Here is a 19,310-nt window from a genome sequence, read left to right on the forward strand (position 1 = left end):
CAGTCACACTCCAAGCCTTAGTGCACCTGGACCCACAAAGACCCCCATGCAAGCTCTGACATTCTGTCCCCACCTCTAATTCAGCCTTGGGAGAGCCAGCTCCTCTCACTGGCCACAACAAAGCCTGTTGGTGTCAATTTGTTGTCTCTCTGTGGATTTTAGTTCCATGTTTAAATTACATATTTATGTGAACTCTCTTCATGCTCACCACCCAAAATTTACTTACTCAGTAATTTCTTAAGACCCGAGACTTAGAGACCATTGAATTCACATGGCTCAGTTACTGAGTAATTCTTAAAATCTCATTACTAGAGTGCAACATTTATCTAAAATTAAATCTACAAAGGAAAAAAAAAAAAAAGATGTGATGGTAATAAACTACTATTGAAACAGAATCGTAGAGCTGAATGTCAAACAATAGAGTATTGTAAATGACACCCTCCCAAAAAGGTTCTCTCTGATAGCCACAGTTAAGGAAAACATATGATAACAATAAATATGATTTCCACAATGCCACAGTCCTTTCACCACTTGGTCCATGTGGGGACGATAATCAATAGTTCTGCTCTGCATCTTTTGTTAAAAAAGAAATTCTTCCTCACAAATAATAAATTTATAGCAAGAGAATGTCTTTGTGACTCAAGCTTCCATTTCTTTAACTTACTGCTTTTATAGACATAAATTCTATTAGCCTATGTGTGGAAAGTTCATTACGGCAACTCAGGATCGGTGGGAATTGGTAAATGTCTTATAGTTTAAGAGGAAAACATACAATTCACTTTACAATCTTTCCAGCTCTCCACAATATTCCTGGCATTTCAACCCAATATGTGAATTAATACTACTTCAGTCAACACTGGATTAGGCAATGGTCCACATTAATTCATTATATTTGGGTAAAGAAAGATCAACTGAAAAAAAAAAAACATGGCATACATGAATGTGTATATCATGTCAGCTGTATATGCATTTCAGAATACCATGCCCTTATTTACATTTTAGAAACTGTTTCATTCTTAAAACAATTTCAGTGTTAAAATAGATTCATTCTTCCAGTGTCTGAGTACAAACAGGACCCATATGATACCAGAGATACTCCATGTATATAGTTTATTTTACTTAAGCAAACACTTCAGTGATTTTTATAAATCAACAGTGCTCAGGCAATTAAATATTTTCTTTCAAAAGAAAAGAATACATAATTATACAAGACCAAATTATTTGAAAAGTACCCGAATTGACCTCCCTGTCTGTATTTCAAGAGTACGTTAATGGCTCTGAAGTTTAACAATCTAAACTATTATCCTTTTCCTTCCGTACCTCAGCACAGAGACCATCTAAACTGGTGCTACTCGATGGACAGTGCCTGCCCCTGAGCTGACTGTCACCATACAACAAGTGAAGCACAGAAACTGAGAGGAAGCATTTAGATACTTTTAGAGTAATTTCACAGGTAATTTTTTTGCCTGCTAAATCTAACATTAGAGGCTTGCATTGTGCATGATTTGAGGGTTTTTTTTTAATTTAATTTTTCTTGTAATTCATTTTTGTTATATTTTACAAAAATATCAGTCATGACTGATTGGAAATTCTCACACTGGACCTTTGTCACAGGTAGTTTGAGAAGTATTGTTTTAAACTACAAAGTGATCTGGATAGTCAGGTAACTGCCTTGTGAATTAAATGTACAGCTTTCACATATATATATATATATGTATATATATATATTTAAAATATGTATGTACACAGGCCTTATCTATATGACAGAAAAATCAACTCAACAAAAACAAAGCTCGAAATTCTGTGAACTCATTTCCTCAGTCTTTCCAGATGTGCCACAGCTGAGGAGATTGTTCAGAAATAGGATGGTTTGATTAGATGATTAGATGATGAAAACAACTTGTCACGCCTTGATTCTTTTCCTTCCCTCCCTCCCTCCCTCCCTCCCTCCCTTCCTTCCTTCCTTCCTTCCTTCCTTCCTTCCTTCCTTCCTTCCTTCTTCCCTTCCTCCCTCCCTCCCTTCTTTATTTTCTATGTAGAGACAGTGTCATAATCTTCTCTCTCTTTAAAGAGTGAAACCAAGAGCCCGTGTTCACACACATCAATAAATTATGTCAAGAAAATTCACTGAGGTGGAAGAAGGAGGAAAAGACTGTAGGGAAATACGAAGAAACAAAACTACGGATGGGAAACACGGGTACATTAGGATCTGGAGGAGCGTCCACAGCAAACAAAAGAAGCGTTCCTCCATGAACCCCTTTTTTTCTGAATTAAGTCACCTTTCACTAACATGTTTTAATTGTCTAGAAAAGGGATTTTCAATCTGAATTTTGGAAGAACTGTTCTTGGCCGTTCACCCATGAAAATCCAGAGAAATTTCTTCTAAGTCATTAATAGAGATTCCTTTAGACTCTTCTGCGAAGAAAATTGGTGAAGCCATTCCCGCTGCCGCTCCCGCCTCCCACCCCGCCCGCAGCTGAGCTTTCAGACCACAGAACTTCCATCGGACCCAAGTCATTTCTCCTAGTTTCTGAAATACTGAAGGTTAAAACTAGGACGCCCAAAACAACCATACCTCCTCCCACCAGGCCGCCCCTTTATATGTACTCAAGACGATGCAGATTTGCTCTGCCTCACCTGTGTCTAACGTTAGACACGTGCCCAACGTAAGACACGTGCCCAAGAATCTCTGACAACTTTTGGGCTTCATGTCACAGTCAAGGAAGTGTACTGCGCAGGCTCGCAAGAAAACACAGAGAAATGAATCTAGGTCCCTTAAGCTTTCCAATTCGTTTTTCTTCTTTGCCTGTTCTGAAAACTGAATTCCCTGGGTTGGAGTTTCATGCTACAGTTTTGTCTTCTGCCCTTTCCTCTACTTCCCCTCCCCCACAGCGGGGTCCTTGGCTCCAAATCAAAACAGCTTTCAAGTGGCCAGGACCAAGTTCCAAAGCTCCTACGCTTCCTAGAGATTTTCCTTCTTTCCCAGATTTTCCTAAGCCCCAATCTTTGTAGGAGGGCATAACTCCAGGTGGGGCTCTGACTGAATGTATTGTGCCTGGGCCCCCATCCTGACTGCAGAAGTTTATTTGAAGTATGTTACTCTTTGCCTGCTTCTTAACTTGAGGCCTGATAGTCTTACAATGTCATTTTTTTTCCCCTACTGTAATTCAAGAGACAGCTGTCTTTGGAATAAATTCCAAATAGTTGGTCTGGAAATGAACTTCGCAGTGGGTCCCTCCTCCATTCTGGCTGACATTTCCCCATTAATTTCTTTTTATCTTTCATCCATTCATTGGTTGATGAGTCTATAAATACACCTCATCTGCTTTTACTTTGCTTTTTGAGAATAAACTGATACCAAACACACTGTCTTAATTACATCCACAAGCAAAAGCATAACAAGTTTAAATGTTGTCACAATATAGTTTAAAAACTTGACATTGTTAATTATGCCAGCTGTGATAAAACTGGCAAATGAAAATTCTAAGTTGAATGTGTAAATGAGTAATTCATCTGAAAAGGTATTTTTAACACGAATAAATGAAAATATCCAAAAAGCTACTAAGCAAAAGAAAAGAATTGGACAGGAAACTGGTAAGTGGATTGGTAAGGAAGCAGGAAAACATGGCCCCCATGTCTCCGGGTCACCACACTTCTGAAATTAGGCAAATCAGTGCTCCCAAGTTCTAATCATACCAGAGAAAACATGGTCTCTGTTCCCTTAAGTGTCCACATTATGAGGTGGCTCCTCAGTCCTGAGGATCTGAATCCTAGGGGCACATCAGAAGGAAGGCCCAGGACAGATCGAATTCATTCCCAGAATATCTTCTGGGAATATCTTCTAAGTTTTCAGATGCAGACAAAATTAAACAAAAGGATAAGGTGAAAATCTTGGGAAGGTATTTCCAAAGGATCTGCCCTATTCCCAAGCCAGTGTCCCAAGCCATCTTCTGTGTGTGATTGTATTTCTTTTCTATTCTTTTTTAAAGTGCCTTCTATAAATTCACCTATGAAGTCATTATCTCTTCCTTTTCTCTCCACCAGATGAAGAAAGGGGAGATCTCACCACCAGTCCAGAAGAAAAACTACTAACCTTCGATCTGGTTAAATAATTGTGGTTTATTGTATGACCTAACTATTTTTCACTCAAGTCAAATACATTTCAAGTTATTGAACTCATCAGGATTTACTTCTTTTTAAAATGTTCTGATATAAATAATGATCATAATAGCAAGTATCACTCATATGTTCTTGATAGAAAATATTGTTATGCTGGTATGGCTGACAATTTTCAGATAACAGTAGCCCATTGCAATAAATTAACATTCTGAATTTTCTAAAGAAATCTTTGTTTTCCTGATGTGTTCTCATATGCTATACAGTCTTATTTGATAAAGAGCTTTGAAGAAATGAACATCCATTTTTGAATGGGAAATAAAAGTCACTGGAAATTTTCTCAGGTATGAAATTATTATAATGCTCCATATTTCACACCCAAAAAGCCACAAAAAAATAGCAGTTAATACACTTTGAGTCATAATACATTTTTGAGTCATAAAAGTTTTAAGTGAACCTAAAGAAGAAAAGACTTACAGCTGGCCAAACGGTCTTGACATTGATGGAGAAGTACAGGAAGAGTGATGATCAGATGTTTTACTCTTTCTCTGAGGACAATTCAAAATGAATATGATGAAATGTAGAAGAATCAAGTTTGGCAACCTATAAGAAATTTCAGAGTAGCTGGAACCCATTCATCACTAGAAAAGTTTCCTAAAGGAGATTGTGAAAGAATCTATTTTCTTCGAAAAGAATATTTCCCTTCCTACCGATGTCTCAGGTGGTAGTTCTCAAACTTCATTGCATTAGAATCACCTGGAAGGATTTGTAAAAACACAGAATGTCGGCCCCACCCCCAGAGTTTCTGATTCAGTAGGTCTGGGGTGAAACTCAATCATTTATTTCTGCCAAGTTCCAAGGTGATGCCAATGATGCTGATCTGGGTGCTGCACCATGAGAACCACTGGTCAGTGCTAACTCGGTGTCAGGCACTGTCACTTAACTCTCTCCCTGACTCTTTGCGACAACTCAGAAGTAGATGTAACTCTGAGAGATAGACATACAGATAATTCTACAACGTTCATACATTCAGCTGCCATATACCATGCGTGGACGGCTATAAACTGCCTACTATACAACCAAACCACCGTTTTGTACATCAGTTGATGAACAAACTTTCTGAGAGATCACCTGCTGGCTGCCTGGAGCTATAATTCAGTGTGGTCAGCAGTGCTGTCAGGCAGAGACACTGTGATGGGTTCACCAAAACCATTTTGTTTCTCTCTTGGAAAACAAAGAGGAAAACAACATCTCTCACTCCTCTTGCATCTAGATGGGATCTTCTGACAATTTATGGCCAATGGAATATGAGCAGATATTATATACCTACTTACAGGCCCTTAGAAAGACCCATGAGATTCTCCTCATTCTTTCTCTTTGCGCACCAGCTAGCTGAATAGAACAGATTCAGCACAGGCCTCCCAAGGAGGCCCTAATGGGTGACAGAGCCACCCAGGGAAGATGTCAGGAACCCTGGGTCCCAGCTTGGAGAAGAACTGCTCAAGGAAGATCAGCTCCATTGGACTCTATGTGAGCAAAAAAATAAAAAAAGCCACTGAGGTTTGGAAGTTCTTTGTAGCAACAGCTACCAACTACCAACTACCCCAATAAGTAACGTCTGTGAATAGAGCAATCCAAACAAAGTTCAATATTCGTGCAGTTATTTGAATATTTTATTCCAATTTATCATTATTTTCTATTAAAAGGGTGAAAAATTGAAAAATAAAAGATAGATACTAGTAAGTAATAGGAGTATCACAAACTTAATACAATCCAGAAGAGGACGAAAAGTTACTCAGCATGTTAAAAATGGTAAATCTCTAACCTCACCAGATTCTCACTTAAACAGGCTTACTACTTGTTCAGCTGCGAAGAGAAACAAAATTAAAGAACATAGGTGAGATGCTAGAATCTAAATCATTAAAATATTGTGTCTAAAAAGCAAAACTTATATGGAAACAGCATGCCTCACCCGTTAAATCCATTGTTTCACTGTCTTACAATCGAAAGTACAAAAGCACCTATTTCCTCATTTTTGAATATGAGAAAATTAAAAATCAGAGAGCTTGAACAACTCCCTCAAAGTCATGTTAGTAAATAATATGACTACAATTCATTCCAATATTTGGATCAGCCTACAGCCTAGCTTTTTTTCATTATACCTCACTGCCTCTCATCTCTGTAAAAATTTGGATGTTTGCCTATCCTTGAAGAGAATACATAAAATGATCTTACAGAGCCTCCTTGGAGCACTTCGATTCTATGGTAAAGATACTCCCATAACTTCCTAGTCTTGCTAATGCAAGAACCCTGTGAAAATGTCCCTTTGCTACCCAGGTGGATAAGTGTCCAGAGACAGGGCTCTGGTTGGCTATGCCATGCTGTCTGTACAAAATGACATTATTTCTATGAAGTGTTTATGTTCACTTAATGTGGAAAACAAAGTTACAACAACATCAGTGAGTATCCTACGGTTTCATGCTCTACACTGTTGGCAAGAAACCTGGCCCCTGTCCCAGCATTCTGCCTCAACCACATCTCAGGAGGAAAGAATTCCTCCCATCACTCCACAGCAGCCCCTTCTGCTTAACTCAGACCCCTACAGATGGCTGGTGATGAAGACAAAAGGCTTCCTAAGACAGAACTGGCAAACAAAAAGCTTGGGGGGGGGGAAAAAAAAGCTTGGAGACACCCTAGCTCTTGAAAAGAAGAACATTAATTATTTATTTATTAACATCATAATGGTGCTTAGAAGAATGTCATAAAAAGCATCCTTTGTCACCAGTGCCATATCAAAGCAAATGTGTATGAAACACCTTAACTGGAAAAACCATTTTTCATTGACCACCCAACAACTTTGATTCACATAGTATTTTGAGAGCCCACTTTTACAATAAGTCAGTTCCATGCTGTTTTGGACCCAATAACATGTGTATGTAATGGTTAGACGTTTGCTTGTGAGTGGTACTGATGTAAAAATAAGCTTTAATAAAGTTACTAGCATCCATGTACCTTTGTACCCATAACCGCTTCTATACCTCTAGTTCTGCCAATTTCTTGTTTGAGGGGTGTTACCTGTGAGGGTTCCCCTGCCCTCCCATACATAGCACTTCCCTATGACCTTCACAGGGACAGAAGCAGCCACTGGGAGAAATTATTAGTTAGGTGGCCCTCCAGAGTCACTCAGAAGTTGGGGCCATATACTGTTTACGGCATCAGTGCCACAAGCAAGCCCAGTGGCCCACCCACTTCTCTGCAAACCTCCTGGCCCTCCTTGTTCACATCTTTGAGCTAAGTCCAAAAGTGGAAAATGAAACATGATGATGGATGGGAGGAAAGGAGAGTTCTTGGGGTGAGTATTCATATCAACACAATGGGATTCTACAAGCAACAATCTTGCTGCTCAAATCACTCCTGAAGAGAAAGTTGGGCACACCAAGAAGTATGTTGGAGCTTTCAGCCACAGAGATCATGGACACTATCAGGAAGTGTGTACCCAGCAGGAAGTGGTGCCATGTAGACCAGTGTTTCTCAAACTTGACCGTACATACGAGTCACCTGGGATCATACTAAAATGCAGGTTCTGATTCAGTGGGTCTTGAGTGAGACCCAAGATGCTACCTTTCTAACAGACATGAAGGTGATGATGCTTTGAGGAGCAAGTAAGGACACAAAATCCAATATCAGAACATATGAGCTGTGAAACCTTGGGCTTCAGTCTTCTTATCTGTGAAACAGAGATTATTGTGAGCATTAAACGACATGATATCATCTACCTGGCACATAATAAGGACTCGAGGCATTGACTACCATCAATATTTTATTTTTACTGCTCTGAGTACTGGGACAACTTCCAAAAAATGACGCTCATTGTCAACTTGGTTTTTTAATGGTGAGACCAAGGTGTGCAGGATGAGGTGAAATGTGTATGTGTAGGGAGGCTGGGTGGGTGGGTAGAGGAGGTGGGCTAAAAAGAAAACCTGGGGTGGAATAAAATGAGAGATTCCCACCCATACCTCCATTCATGCTTAGGTAGAAACTAGCCAGTAACAAATGCACCTCTGTGAAATTACTTTAGGAGAGGTATTTCCTGGAGAAGGTGAGGGACAAGCTTTGTGGTTTCTGTTTTTTAGTCCAAAAATAAAGGCATTGAAGTAAGACTGCAGCTACCGAAATGCCAGATTGCTTTAATCCTCATATTTGTGGTTGTCACAGAACATTTCCACAATAAGGATAGCATAGAATTATCAACTGAATGAAAGAAAGTAAACCAAATTATTTTGATGCATTCCCAGAGTACTGCACCAAACTTTTAGTCAAGTGCTTAACTCCTAAACTTTCCTCAGTTCTCTGAGATGCAGAGAGTATGAGCTTATTTGTGAAAAAAATACATCGAAATGATCTCCACTTTAATAAGCATTTCTGAAGTGCTTCCTGTACCAGGCTGTGTGCTAATCACTTGGAATATAAAACAAATAAGACATGGCTCTTTCCCACGAACAGTTCTAATCTAGTTGGGAAGACATATATATATCAACAAAACATTATAATACATTTTAGTAAGTGTAACAGAGATACCCACCGAGTACTATGAGAGTACACGTGAAGAATAGCTAACATACTAGTCGTATCCTGGTGGTCCAGAGGCTAAATATAGCCCATAAGTATAATATATAGAGACAGGGCTTTTCAGTTTTGGTTGAGTTTGATTAGTTGACTACATTAAAATAAAGGAAGAGTTGTGCTCAATTTCCTCCCAACAAAAATCAGCCAAAGCTGAGTAACAGATGTTCCTTTTAGATGAGGCATACGTTCTTGAGTTTATCACTGTCCCCGCTATTTCCTGTCATCATTCACAGGCTTCCCTCATTTACCTAATCAATCTGGCTCATATAGGGTGTTGAGTTTGACCTAAGGAGAGTTGCTAAAGAAGTATAGGGTTTCTCCCTAGAAGGATGGATAGGTGTGAAAGAGATGAAAATGAGAAAAAAAACATGTTTTTTTATATTTACCCACATATTTATCATTTGGATTGCTCTTTACCTCTTTCTATAGCTCCAAATTCCCATCTGATATTATTTTCCTTCTGCTGAAAGGACTTATTTTGGCATTTCTTGGGCTTCCCTGGTGGCTCAGTGGTTAAGAATCTGCCTGCCAATGCAGGGGACATGGGTTCGAGCCCTGGTACGGGAAGATCCCACATGCTGTGGAGCAACTAAGTCCATGTGCCACTACTACTGAGCCTGCACTCTAGAGCCCATGAGCCACAACTACTGAGCTCACGTGCCACAACTGCTGAAGCCCGCACGCCTAGAACCCATGCTCTGCAACAAGAGAAGCCACTGCAATGAGAAGCCCGTGCACCGCAACGAAGAGTAGCCCCTGCTCTCCACAACTAGAGAAAGCCCACGTGCAACAACAAGGACCCAACACAGCCAAAAATGAATAAATAAAATAAATAAATTTATTTTTTAAAAAAAGCATTTCTTACAGTGAAATCTCTTACCTTTTATTGCCCTGAAAAGGTTTTTATTTTGCCTTCATTTTTAAAAGATATCTTCACTGGGTATAGAGTTCTAGGTTGGGAATTTTTTCTTTCAGCACTTAAAAGATAACAGTCTATTGCCTTTAGGCCTGCATGGCTTATGACGAGAAGTCTGCAATGATTATTATTTTTGTTCCTCTATAGCAGGTATCTTTTTTACCTGCTAGCTGCTATTTAGATTTTCTCTTTGGCATTGGTTTCAGAAATTTAATTATGATGTGCCTGGGTGTGACTTTCTTTATGTTCCTTCTGTTTGGAGTTTGTTGAGGTTCTTGGATCTGTGGGTTTATATTTTTCATAAAATTTGGATAATTTTTAGCCATTACTTCTTCAAATAGTCTTTCTGTTTCCCCAACACCACATTTCTAGGACTCCAATCACACATATATTGCATGGCTTGATATGGTCCCAGAGTTCACTGAGGCTCTGTTGTGTGTGTACTTGTTTTTGGTTCTGTTTTTGGTCTTTTTTTAAACTGTGCTTCATTTTGGATAGTTTCTGTTACTATGTCTTCAGGTTTGGTGATCTTTTCTTCTGTATCATATAATATGCTGCTAATCCTAACCAGTCTTTTTAATTTCAAATATTTTCATCTCTACAGGTTACATTTGGGTCATTTTGATATCTTTCATTCTCCTTTTATCATGTTTATGTTTTCTTTTTTACATCCTTCAGCATAAGAATAAGCTTTGTACAGTATTCTCAAGGTCCTTATCTACTAATTCCTTTATCTTTGTCCTTCCTCAACTTGTTTCTATTGATTAATTTTTCTCTTGTTATAAACAATATTTTCATTCTTCTTGGTTTATGTCTAGTCATTACTTTTTGAATTTCACATATTGTGAATTTTATTTTGTTGGATGCTGGATTTTATTGTCTTCCTTTAAAGAATATTGGATTTTATAGCAGCTCAGTTTGATCCATGAGAGACTAGCTTTCAAGCTTTTTATGGTGGGCCCACAGTAGCTTTTATTCTAGGACTAATGTAACCCCACTACTAAGGCTTCACACTTCTGAGAATTCCACCCAAGGCCCTGTGGATTTTGAAGTTTCTTCACATGAGCTAGTGGAGACAGAAACTCTTCCCAATTCTGTGTGAGCTCCAGGTATGGTTCAGCTCAGTGCATTCTTTCCCTAGTCTTGGTAGTTTCTTCACATGCATGTGCAGATAATATTCAGCCAAACACTTTGAGTAAGCTTTGAGATCACTGGGCTCTGCTTTCATTCCCCCATCCTGAGAAGTGGCTTGGAAACTGCCTCCAAGCAGTAAGCTCTGGCAATCATAGGGCTCACCTTGTTTGCTTTCTCATTCACAAGAATAAAGTCTTGTTGTCCAATAGCTGACATTTTGTCTGATTTCTAAATGTTTACGGTGGTATGGCAATTGCTGTAGTAGCTAATCAACAGCAGAAGCAGGAGATATTGTAGTTGGTAGAAAATAAAGACAAGGAGAGCATTGCAGGCAAGAATGATCGCATAAGCCAAGGAAAACAGGTGAGAAACAACAAGCACAAGTTTCAGGAAGTAACAATTTGGTGTTGATGCACCATAAAGCCAAACGCAGGAAGGGACTGTCAAAACGTGAAGCTGAAACTGGGGTCTAGGGCCACAATTCGGGGCCTCAGAGATCATGTGATTGAAAACTGTGGAACAGGAAGAAAAACCGTGAACAAAGAGTTAGGAGACCTGGGTTCAAGTTCTAGCCTATTATTCGCTGTGTAACCTGGAGCAATTTTTTGTGTTTTCGTTTTCTCATTTGTAAAATAAGAGGCCCTCTTAACCAGTTCTTAACCATTTTCACGGCAAAGTTTCTATAATTTAGCTTAGTGGAGGTGGAGGATACTTCAGGCTGAGCTCTTTAGAGAAAATAGGTTATTAACAAATTGTATTTATTGATAAACTACCACACGCCAAGATTCATGCTCAGAGTTTTAAACACATTATCTTTAACCCTTACGACAGCCCCATCTCACAGATGAGAAAAGAAAGAGGTTAATAGCCTGTCAAATGTTATATATCTAAAGATGGTGGAGACAGAATCTGAACCCAAGTCCGGGTGACTACATTTTGCTGGGCCCAATGTCTTTAAAGCTCCTTGGGTGATTCTAATGTGCATCCAGGTCAAAAGTCACCTATTAGAAAGGTTAAAAGCAGGTCTGAGATATCCACCGTAATAACAAGTAACGCCTTCCATAATGTTTCCCCTCCCCTGTTACTGTTAACACCAGTCCGGACACATTATACCTATGCTACACCCCAACCCTATAAGGGGCTGGGAGGTGGGCAGATGAGTAAAGCTTTAATTTTCTGGAAGAGGATGCATTCAAGAGGTGACCTTTACAGTCTAGTGATAGTTGTACCATCTAGTCTTCTTGGTGCTTTTTGAAACAGCACAGATCAACTGAAAGTATATTATTTATTAATGTTGGAGTAAATTGACCCCATATTTTATGCAATTTAATTTTTGGAGCATATTGATGGCATCAAGGCAAGATTTTTACTGTACTCATAGCAAACAGTTGAAACCTTCCTCAGGTTTAGGTACCATGCTGAGCATTCTACTTGTATTATCTTGGTTAATTCTCACAACAATCTCATGAGGTAGGTACAGTGATTATTCCTGTTTTACAGGAAACTGAGGCCCATAGTTAAACAGTGGATTACTCAGAAATGAGGCCAAGTAGTCTGGCTCCAGAGCCACAGATCTTAGCCCTGCATCAGGCTACTCCTCTCCTCGCAAAGGTTACTGGTGGGAGGGAGATGTTCTTTATTCCTTTTTCAGCTGTAAATAGCGAGACTAGGACAATCGAAAGGGTTAAAAAATGTTGTCCTACTGTCCTTTTAAAAAAAAGACTAGAACAGAAAAGGAAACTCTTGATACCCTGAACCCAAACTCTTACATTCTTCTGGTCTCTTGTAGGTGAAACCTCATTTCTGGCACACGGGTCACTGCTCAAAAGTAATGCGTGCCTTTATCTTTTTGATCTGTGTGTGGTCTCAGTAACGTATGTGTGTTATGGGCCATGCCACAAATCTGGCTCTCCCTTCACTGGCAAGGATTTTACTACGCAGACCACGTTAACATAGAAAACTTGGAACAAAGAAGAACTTTGACTAGCAGCATTGTGTTCATGGCTAAATGGGCGAATGATGTATCACCCATTGATAAGAAAAACAATTTTAAAACATTTTCTTTCAGTATGGGAATCACCAACATCTACCTCAGAGATGAGTGCTTAAAAGATCTAGGGAGGTAGGAAGCCAATGAGCCCAAGTGTGTGTCCATATGTAGGTCTTTAATATGAAGCAAAACGTTTTCTAGAAAGCAATTTTGTCTGAGACAAGTCTTGATCATCCAGCAGGGAACAGGCTTCTGTGAACTTACCCACTTTTCACCATGTAAAGTGACTTTTCATACTTCTAGAAGAAAAAAGAGGGGAAGGAGCTGCTTTCCTAGTACCCACCAATCATAGCTTTCCCCTCTCCCCAGCAAGACTGGCAGTGAAAACACTAAGCATAAGAAAAATGCATAGATGACACTCTTGTTTAATTTAGGTATTAGTTTCAACTTCCCTCAAACAAAACTCTTTGATCAAGCTTATTACAAATAGGAAAATTCTCATAATCATTCCACACAGACACCAGCTCCATATGCAGGAGCTAACAAAACCATCAGAAAGGGAAGCCAGCTCCAACATAATGACAAATCAGATATTCGTCCAGAATATTAGCTGGTCAATCTTACATTTCTATCATTTTCTGTTTAAGAAGCCTTTGACCCAGTATAAAGATGATTTATTCCATCAAACTCTGAAAGTAGTGCCTGCCCTGTCCCAGGGCATATTCAGTGTCAGGCGTGTAGAAGGATTTCCCCATTGGGCAGGAGTGTGGACTCAGTGTTTCCAGATGTTGAATAGCACATGCTGTTCATTTGCTGATGAACGGACCCATTCAAGGACAGAGGGAAGCCTGCCCCCGAGAGAGAGCTGCTGAAATACTCTGACGTGGTCTCCCTGTGGCCACTGGAGATAGGCTAGTTTCTTCTGAAGTGAAAATATAACACAGCCCCTGGGTATGTGCCAGAGAACATTTGCTATATGCGGGGGGGGGGGGGGGGGGAAATGGGGTTTAAATGCCTCCAGAGACTGTGCTGTAGATTCTTCTAGTGCCCTCTGTGCTCACTGGCAAAGGCCAAGTTCCTGGACTCCACTGTCGCATCAGTCCCTTCAGTAACTCAAACCTTTAAGTCCTGGTTTCCCACCCAACAAGTGGGAGGTCTTTTCTGGGTCTCTAACCTATGGAGTCTGAGGCAAAGCAGTGGCCACTTGCAGGAGAACGCTGTGATGCTGCAGGCCCCAGAGAAGATGTCCCCACACTGCTAGGCAGGGCCCTACCTGCCTGTACCATTTTAACAGCAGGGACTTCCATGGCGCTGTTTCCCACCTCCTACCGGACATCAGAGAAGCCTGCCAGCAGGACCAAATCAATTCAGATGTCCCGGGTTAAAACTTGCAAACCCCGTGAATACAGCCATGTGAGTACTTTCTTTCGGTCCTAAGTTTTTAAAAACTTAACATCATTATTAAAATTAAAAACCTAATAACTGCTTTATTCCTCTAAACTGGTAGCTTGAGTTTTACAATTCACTCTGTTACAGATTCAGGCTCTTCAAATCCTACTTGAAATCTAACTGTGACCTGCAGAGAGCCTAGGACCTTGTTGCCACCAGAGCACGGCTGGCAGCTGCAAGCATAAGAGGACACAATACATTCTCCTTTCCCTGTGCAGACAACATGCAGGGCTGTGAGGAAAGCAGTATGTGTCCAAGCCGATGATGAGAGCTTTCCTGTGTGTTTCATCCAAACTGAAGCCAAGTCCAAAGGGTTGTGTGAAGGAAATCACATTAGACAGTCCCCTTTCAACATCTAAATGCCTGTGCCTTTAAAACACTGAATAGAATTGGTGATTCCCCCCCCCCCGAAGCTATTTGTTCTAAGTTCATAAGGGACGCCAGAAAAACCATCTCTCCTTTCTCTTGTTTGCAAGAAACATTGGATGCAAAGGAAAGGCAAGAATCAGTAGGGGGACACACTGCTAGCAGACAAAATTGAGACAGCACAAAAGTAAATAATGTTGTGCTACTCTTATTTTTGGCTGTCAGTGGGAGCAATTGGAAATAATAAAAATAAAATAAATACAGGTGGTGGTGGTGAGAGTGGCTGAGGGAGGAGCGTGGAAGGCATTGTCTTTCTGATGCTTCACTATTGCTAAACAGCTAGATACTGCTCCAGAACATCGCTTCTGCCTTTCCTGGCCACATCCTCTCTTCTTATATCGGCAATAGAGTGAGACGGTTAAGGGAAAAGCCACTTCAGGCTTCAGAGAGACCTGAGTTCTAGGCGCCGTTCTGCTATCACAGCTGTTCCTAGTTGTGCTTAAAACCTTGGGCAGTAATAAAAATAAGGTTATTCCCTGATGGTCCAGTGGTTAGGACTAGGCGTTTTCACTGCTGGGGCCCAGGTTTGATTCCTGGTTTCGGAACTAAGACCCTGCAAACTGCATGGCGAGGCCGAAAAAAAAAAAGTAACATTTACAGAGTACCTACTATGTGCTGGGTACTCTTCTCAATGTTTTGTGTCTATTAATTTAGTTAATCATCATAACGGTAGTAAGTACTATTTTCACACCACTTTATAGATGAGACAGCAATTAAGTCACTTGCCCAACGTCAGGCAGCTCAGAAGTAGGGGACCACAAGCTCTTAATACCTGCACTGTCTCACCTATCTAAGCCCCTGTTTTCTCTTCTTAAAAAATGTAGACCATAAACTTCACAGATATATTGTGTTAGTCAAATGAGATACTGTATACTCACCACAGGCCTGGGGTATAATAAGCAATCAAAAATGCCAGCTATTATTTTGAGCTTTTCTTTCCTCCTTTTAGCCCAGACCCAAAGAGGTGGGACCAGCAGGAAGGAGTTGAAGAAATCATGCCAGTTTCTAGAAAAGAAACTCCCCATCCAGGGAGTCCTGTGTCCATATACTATTGTGCTACATCAACCAGTACTCACAGGCATAATAACGAGGTCGTTGGGTACCACGAAGATGTGAGGCATTACACAAAACCCGTCATTCTACAAAAGCTGCTTGCTTCCAAGCCTGCCCAGTCTCTGCCTAGCAGGTTTAAGATTACTAGCAATATATCCATTGCACACCCTTTTAGTCAAGAGGGTCTGCTGCTTTGTCTTTAAGGCTTTGTCTCTGCAAGAATACAAGACTCTTTTGTTTCAGCTGCAAGGGTGTTTGGGTAGCAGCCAGAGTCTGTAACATTTGGGGTCCTTAAGCCTTTATGTATCTGTTGTTTGGCCATCACAACTGACTGCATTGACTTGGTTGGAATTACAACTCAATTTACACCCTATATTTTCCCCTTATTCTGCATCATAAAGGTCTCAAGATTTAACAGCATTTCTTTACCTTTCTGGCCTCCTCTCAAGACTTTATTTGATTTCTACAAGCCATATAATGGGGTTCTCGGCAGCCAGTAATAAGTCTTCAGCTGGACACTGTAACCAGGCTCTTTTCCTTGCAAGAAGCTCTAGCAGCTTCCTCTTCTGTCCTGCAGGCAAAGAGAGACAGCTCCATTTTTAGAGCAAGGCAAAAGCTAGCTCAACAGGTGAACGAAAGCGGACTTCCATCAAAGTGGGAAGGGCAGTTCCTCCAAGAGAAAACTCGACCCCTGTAGGAACTTGATTCCTTAGGAAGCGATAAGGCCAAAATAACCAGTTGTAATCCAGGGCATCGAGTGTAGTTCCTGATGCTCACTTGTCACATGATTTAAGGCAAGCCTGTTTGCTTCTGTGGGACTCAGTTTTCACATCTGTAGAATAATATTCTCTGGCATCCTCACCACAGAGCTTAAAGCATTTCACCATATGTTACCTCTTTACTTCTCACACTCCCGTAGTCAGGCACCAGATACTTTGAGTTAGGACCTAAAAGGAAACAGAGGAGCAAAGAAATGTGGGGACCTGCCCACATTGCAATGTAGCTGGGATAGGAATTCACATTGTTTGTCTTGATGCTAAGTGTTATTGTTTCTAGAAACGTCTTTGCCACAAAATGGAATTCTTAACATAGAAATAAATCACCTTGCTTGCATGTCACTTGAATTGAGTATTTAAATGAACTTAGGAGATTTGAAAATCCAATCTAAAAGAAAACAATAATGCTCAGCCAGGAAAAAAAAATAGGTCCAACAGAGTTTCACATTATAGAAATATTTCAGTACTCAGAGTCTACCACCTTGAAACACTGACCACTTAATCTTCACACTTACCTTGTGAAATACATTATTAGTCATTATTAGTTCCATTTTACAGCTGGAGGAACTAAGGAAGAGTGTTCAAATGGCTTCTCTGGGGCCTCAGAGGAAGTCAGTCCTACAAGGGAGAAATTCTTGTATTTGCTCTCTATCTCTTCCTCAGACAAATAGAGAAAACAGGTTGTCTGGAGAAGTCCTCACAGCTGAAATCATTCCTGCAGCTAGAGGCACATTCACATCACACCAGCTTTTGGGTTACAGTAGCAGCTATAGGATTTCACAAATACAAAATAAAAACAAGCCTAAGTTCCATATTGGGAAAACACCCTTGAAGTTTTTTTCTTTAATTGGAGTCACTGGGCTGCCAGGAATTTGGGGGGACTCTGAATCATTCACTGACTAAGACCCGTATTCTCTTATTCATGAATTAACTATATATTTATTAATTCAATTAAAAGCTGATAACTTCTTATATGTTTCTTAACCAAAAATAGTGCCAGTCTTCCCACTGGGTTTCAGGATGTGGGGTATTTGTGTGTGGTGGTGAAGAGTGTGTGTGTGTGTGTGTGTGTGTGTGTGTAATGTCAATTAGGCATTTACTGAGCATTAACTACATGTCAAGCAGAGTGCCTACTTGTTGGAAAATAGAAATAAAAATACTCTCTAAGGAATTTAAAATTTAGGTAAGGAAACAAAACACAATAAACTAGGCTATGGTAAAACCTGGAGTTTAAAGATATGTTATTTTTAATTTTGCTGAACCCCATATTTCTCTAACTTTTTGAATCCTGAGAAAACTTTTTTTGTCAAGAAGCACCTAATAATGCCACTCTAAGTCATTCCTTTACATTTGAAAATTAATTTTTTAATCTCCCAATCAATGTTCAGGTTTAGAATTTCCTACAGGGTTATTCATTGTACTTGAGCTCTCTTATAAAGCCATTATATAATTAAAATGCACATAAAAATGGCTTCATTTACATTTATATGCCATTATTTTAGATTACATTGGGGCCTTCTATCTGCCAGGCGCTATGCTGTGGGTTGAACGTTAAAGAATCCAACACGAGCCAGACTTGAGAGTACAGTGGGAGAGAGGTGAGTAAACCACTGATCACAGCACAGGGAGCTGGATAATGGTTGACGATATACAATACACGACCCGTGCCTGTAGATCAGCCACACTACCACGTGGGGTGCGTGGGGGCGTGCCCGGGGGAGGGGAGGCTTTACGGAGGAAGTGATGTTTGAGCGGCTCTGAAAGAACAGAAGGTCCCCAAGAGGAGGATGAGGACTTTTCCAGGCAAAAGGCGAAGCAAGCTCAAAGCCGAAATGGCATGATTTGGGAGTCTCCCGGGCGTCTACCGATCAAGAGGAAACCTCCTGAGAAGGTTGAGAAGTGGGGCAGTGTTTGTAGGGGGCTTTGCACGGAGAGCTGAGTCAGACACCAGACCGCTTCAGCTCATGACATCTGCTGCCAGCATCTTCTCCAGCCGGCCCCCAGCCCGCAGTCTCCCAGACACCCCTAACTGCTCTCCCGTCTTCCCTTCTTTTTCTGTCAAATAATGGTAGCGTCTGCTCCTAAATTCTCAAGCATGTGATAGAAGACCTGAGCGACACCAGTGGGAAGACCAGATAAACAGCAATAAGTCGCGTCCTCGTTTTTGTCAGTCTCACAAAAAGAGCTTCTTCAAACAACCATTTGTAGTCTAAATTCCAGAGCCTGGTTGCTTCATATGTGTATTAGCCGTGCTTTCAATAACTTTCTCTGTTGTTTACCATTTGGCTATTTTCACTGTTTGTTGACTTTTATGCCCACAATTGGTTGTGTGATTCCACTCTTTCAGCTACTGTTATTTCTTCTTTTTTTTTTTTTCCCCGTTAGTGAATTTATAAGATCCTAACAGCGTAGCTTCAAAATGTATTATGCAAAAACCAATAAAACTACAGGGAGAAATTGACAAACACCCAATTATAGTAGGAGATACTAACACATTTCTTTTGGACTAATAAAATAATCAGTGGGTTAATACAACTAAAAAGGTTATGACAAGTAACAAGCCTAACCTAAAACTCTAACCTTCATACAGAGAATGTTCAGTATTTTGACCCCAAAGGATGCCTCAACAAATTCTGGAACAATGATATTATACAAATAATTTTCATGGGCCACAATGCAATAAAATAAGAAATCAATCCAAAAAAAGTAGCCAAACCTTCCATTACCCCCCCTCATAGTACTAAAGATTTATTTTATAAACACTAACATAGCACTTATTATATGCCGTCAGCTACTGTTACATCTTAGACCAATAAAAGTTCAA

The 19,310-nt window shown here is 40.2% G+C and overlaps 1 long non-coding RNA gene across 2 annotated transcripts in view; it reads right to left on the reverse strand.

The window, feature by feature from the left end:
* The window catches only part of LOC132372597 (uncharacterized), an 81,161-nt gene extending 64,889 nt beyond the window's left edge, over positions 1-16,272 (reverse strand). For both annotated transcript variants that reach the window (XR_009505211.1, XR_009505210.1), the window contains exon 1: positions 16,140-16,272. This is a non-coding gene — a long non-coding RNA (uncharacterized LOC132372597). The remainder of the gene's footprint in view (positions 1-16,139) is intronic.
* Between the last annotated feature and the right edge of the window lie 3,038 nt (positions 16,273-19,310).

This window comes from Balaenoptera ricei, chromosome 10 (genome assembly GCF_028023285.1).
Source record: "Balaenoptera ricei isolate mBalRic1 chromosome 10, mBalRic1.hap2, whole genome shotgun sequence".
Taxonomy (NCBI): Eukaryota; Metazoa; Chordata; class Mammalia; order Artiodactyla; family Balaenopteridae; genus Balaenoptera; species Balaenoptera ricei.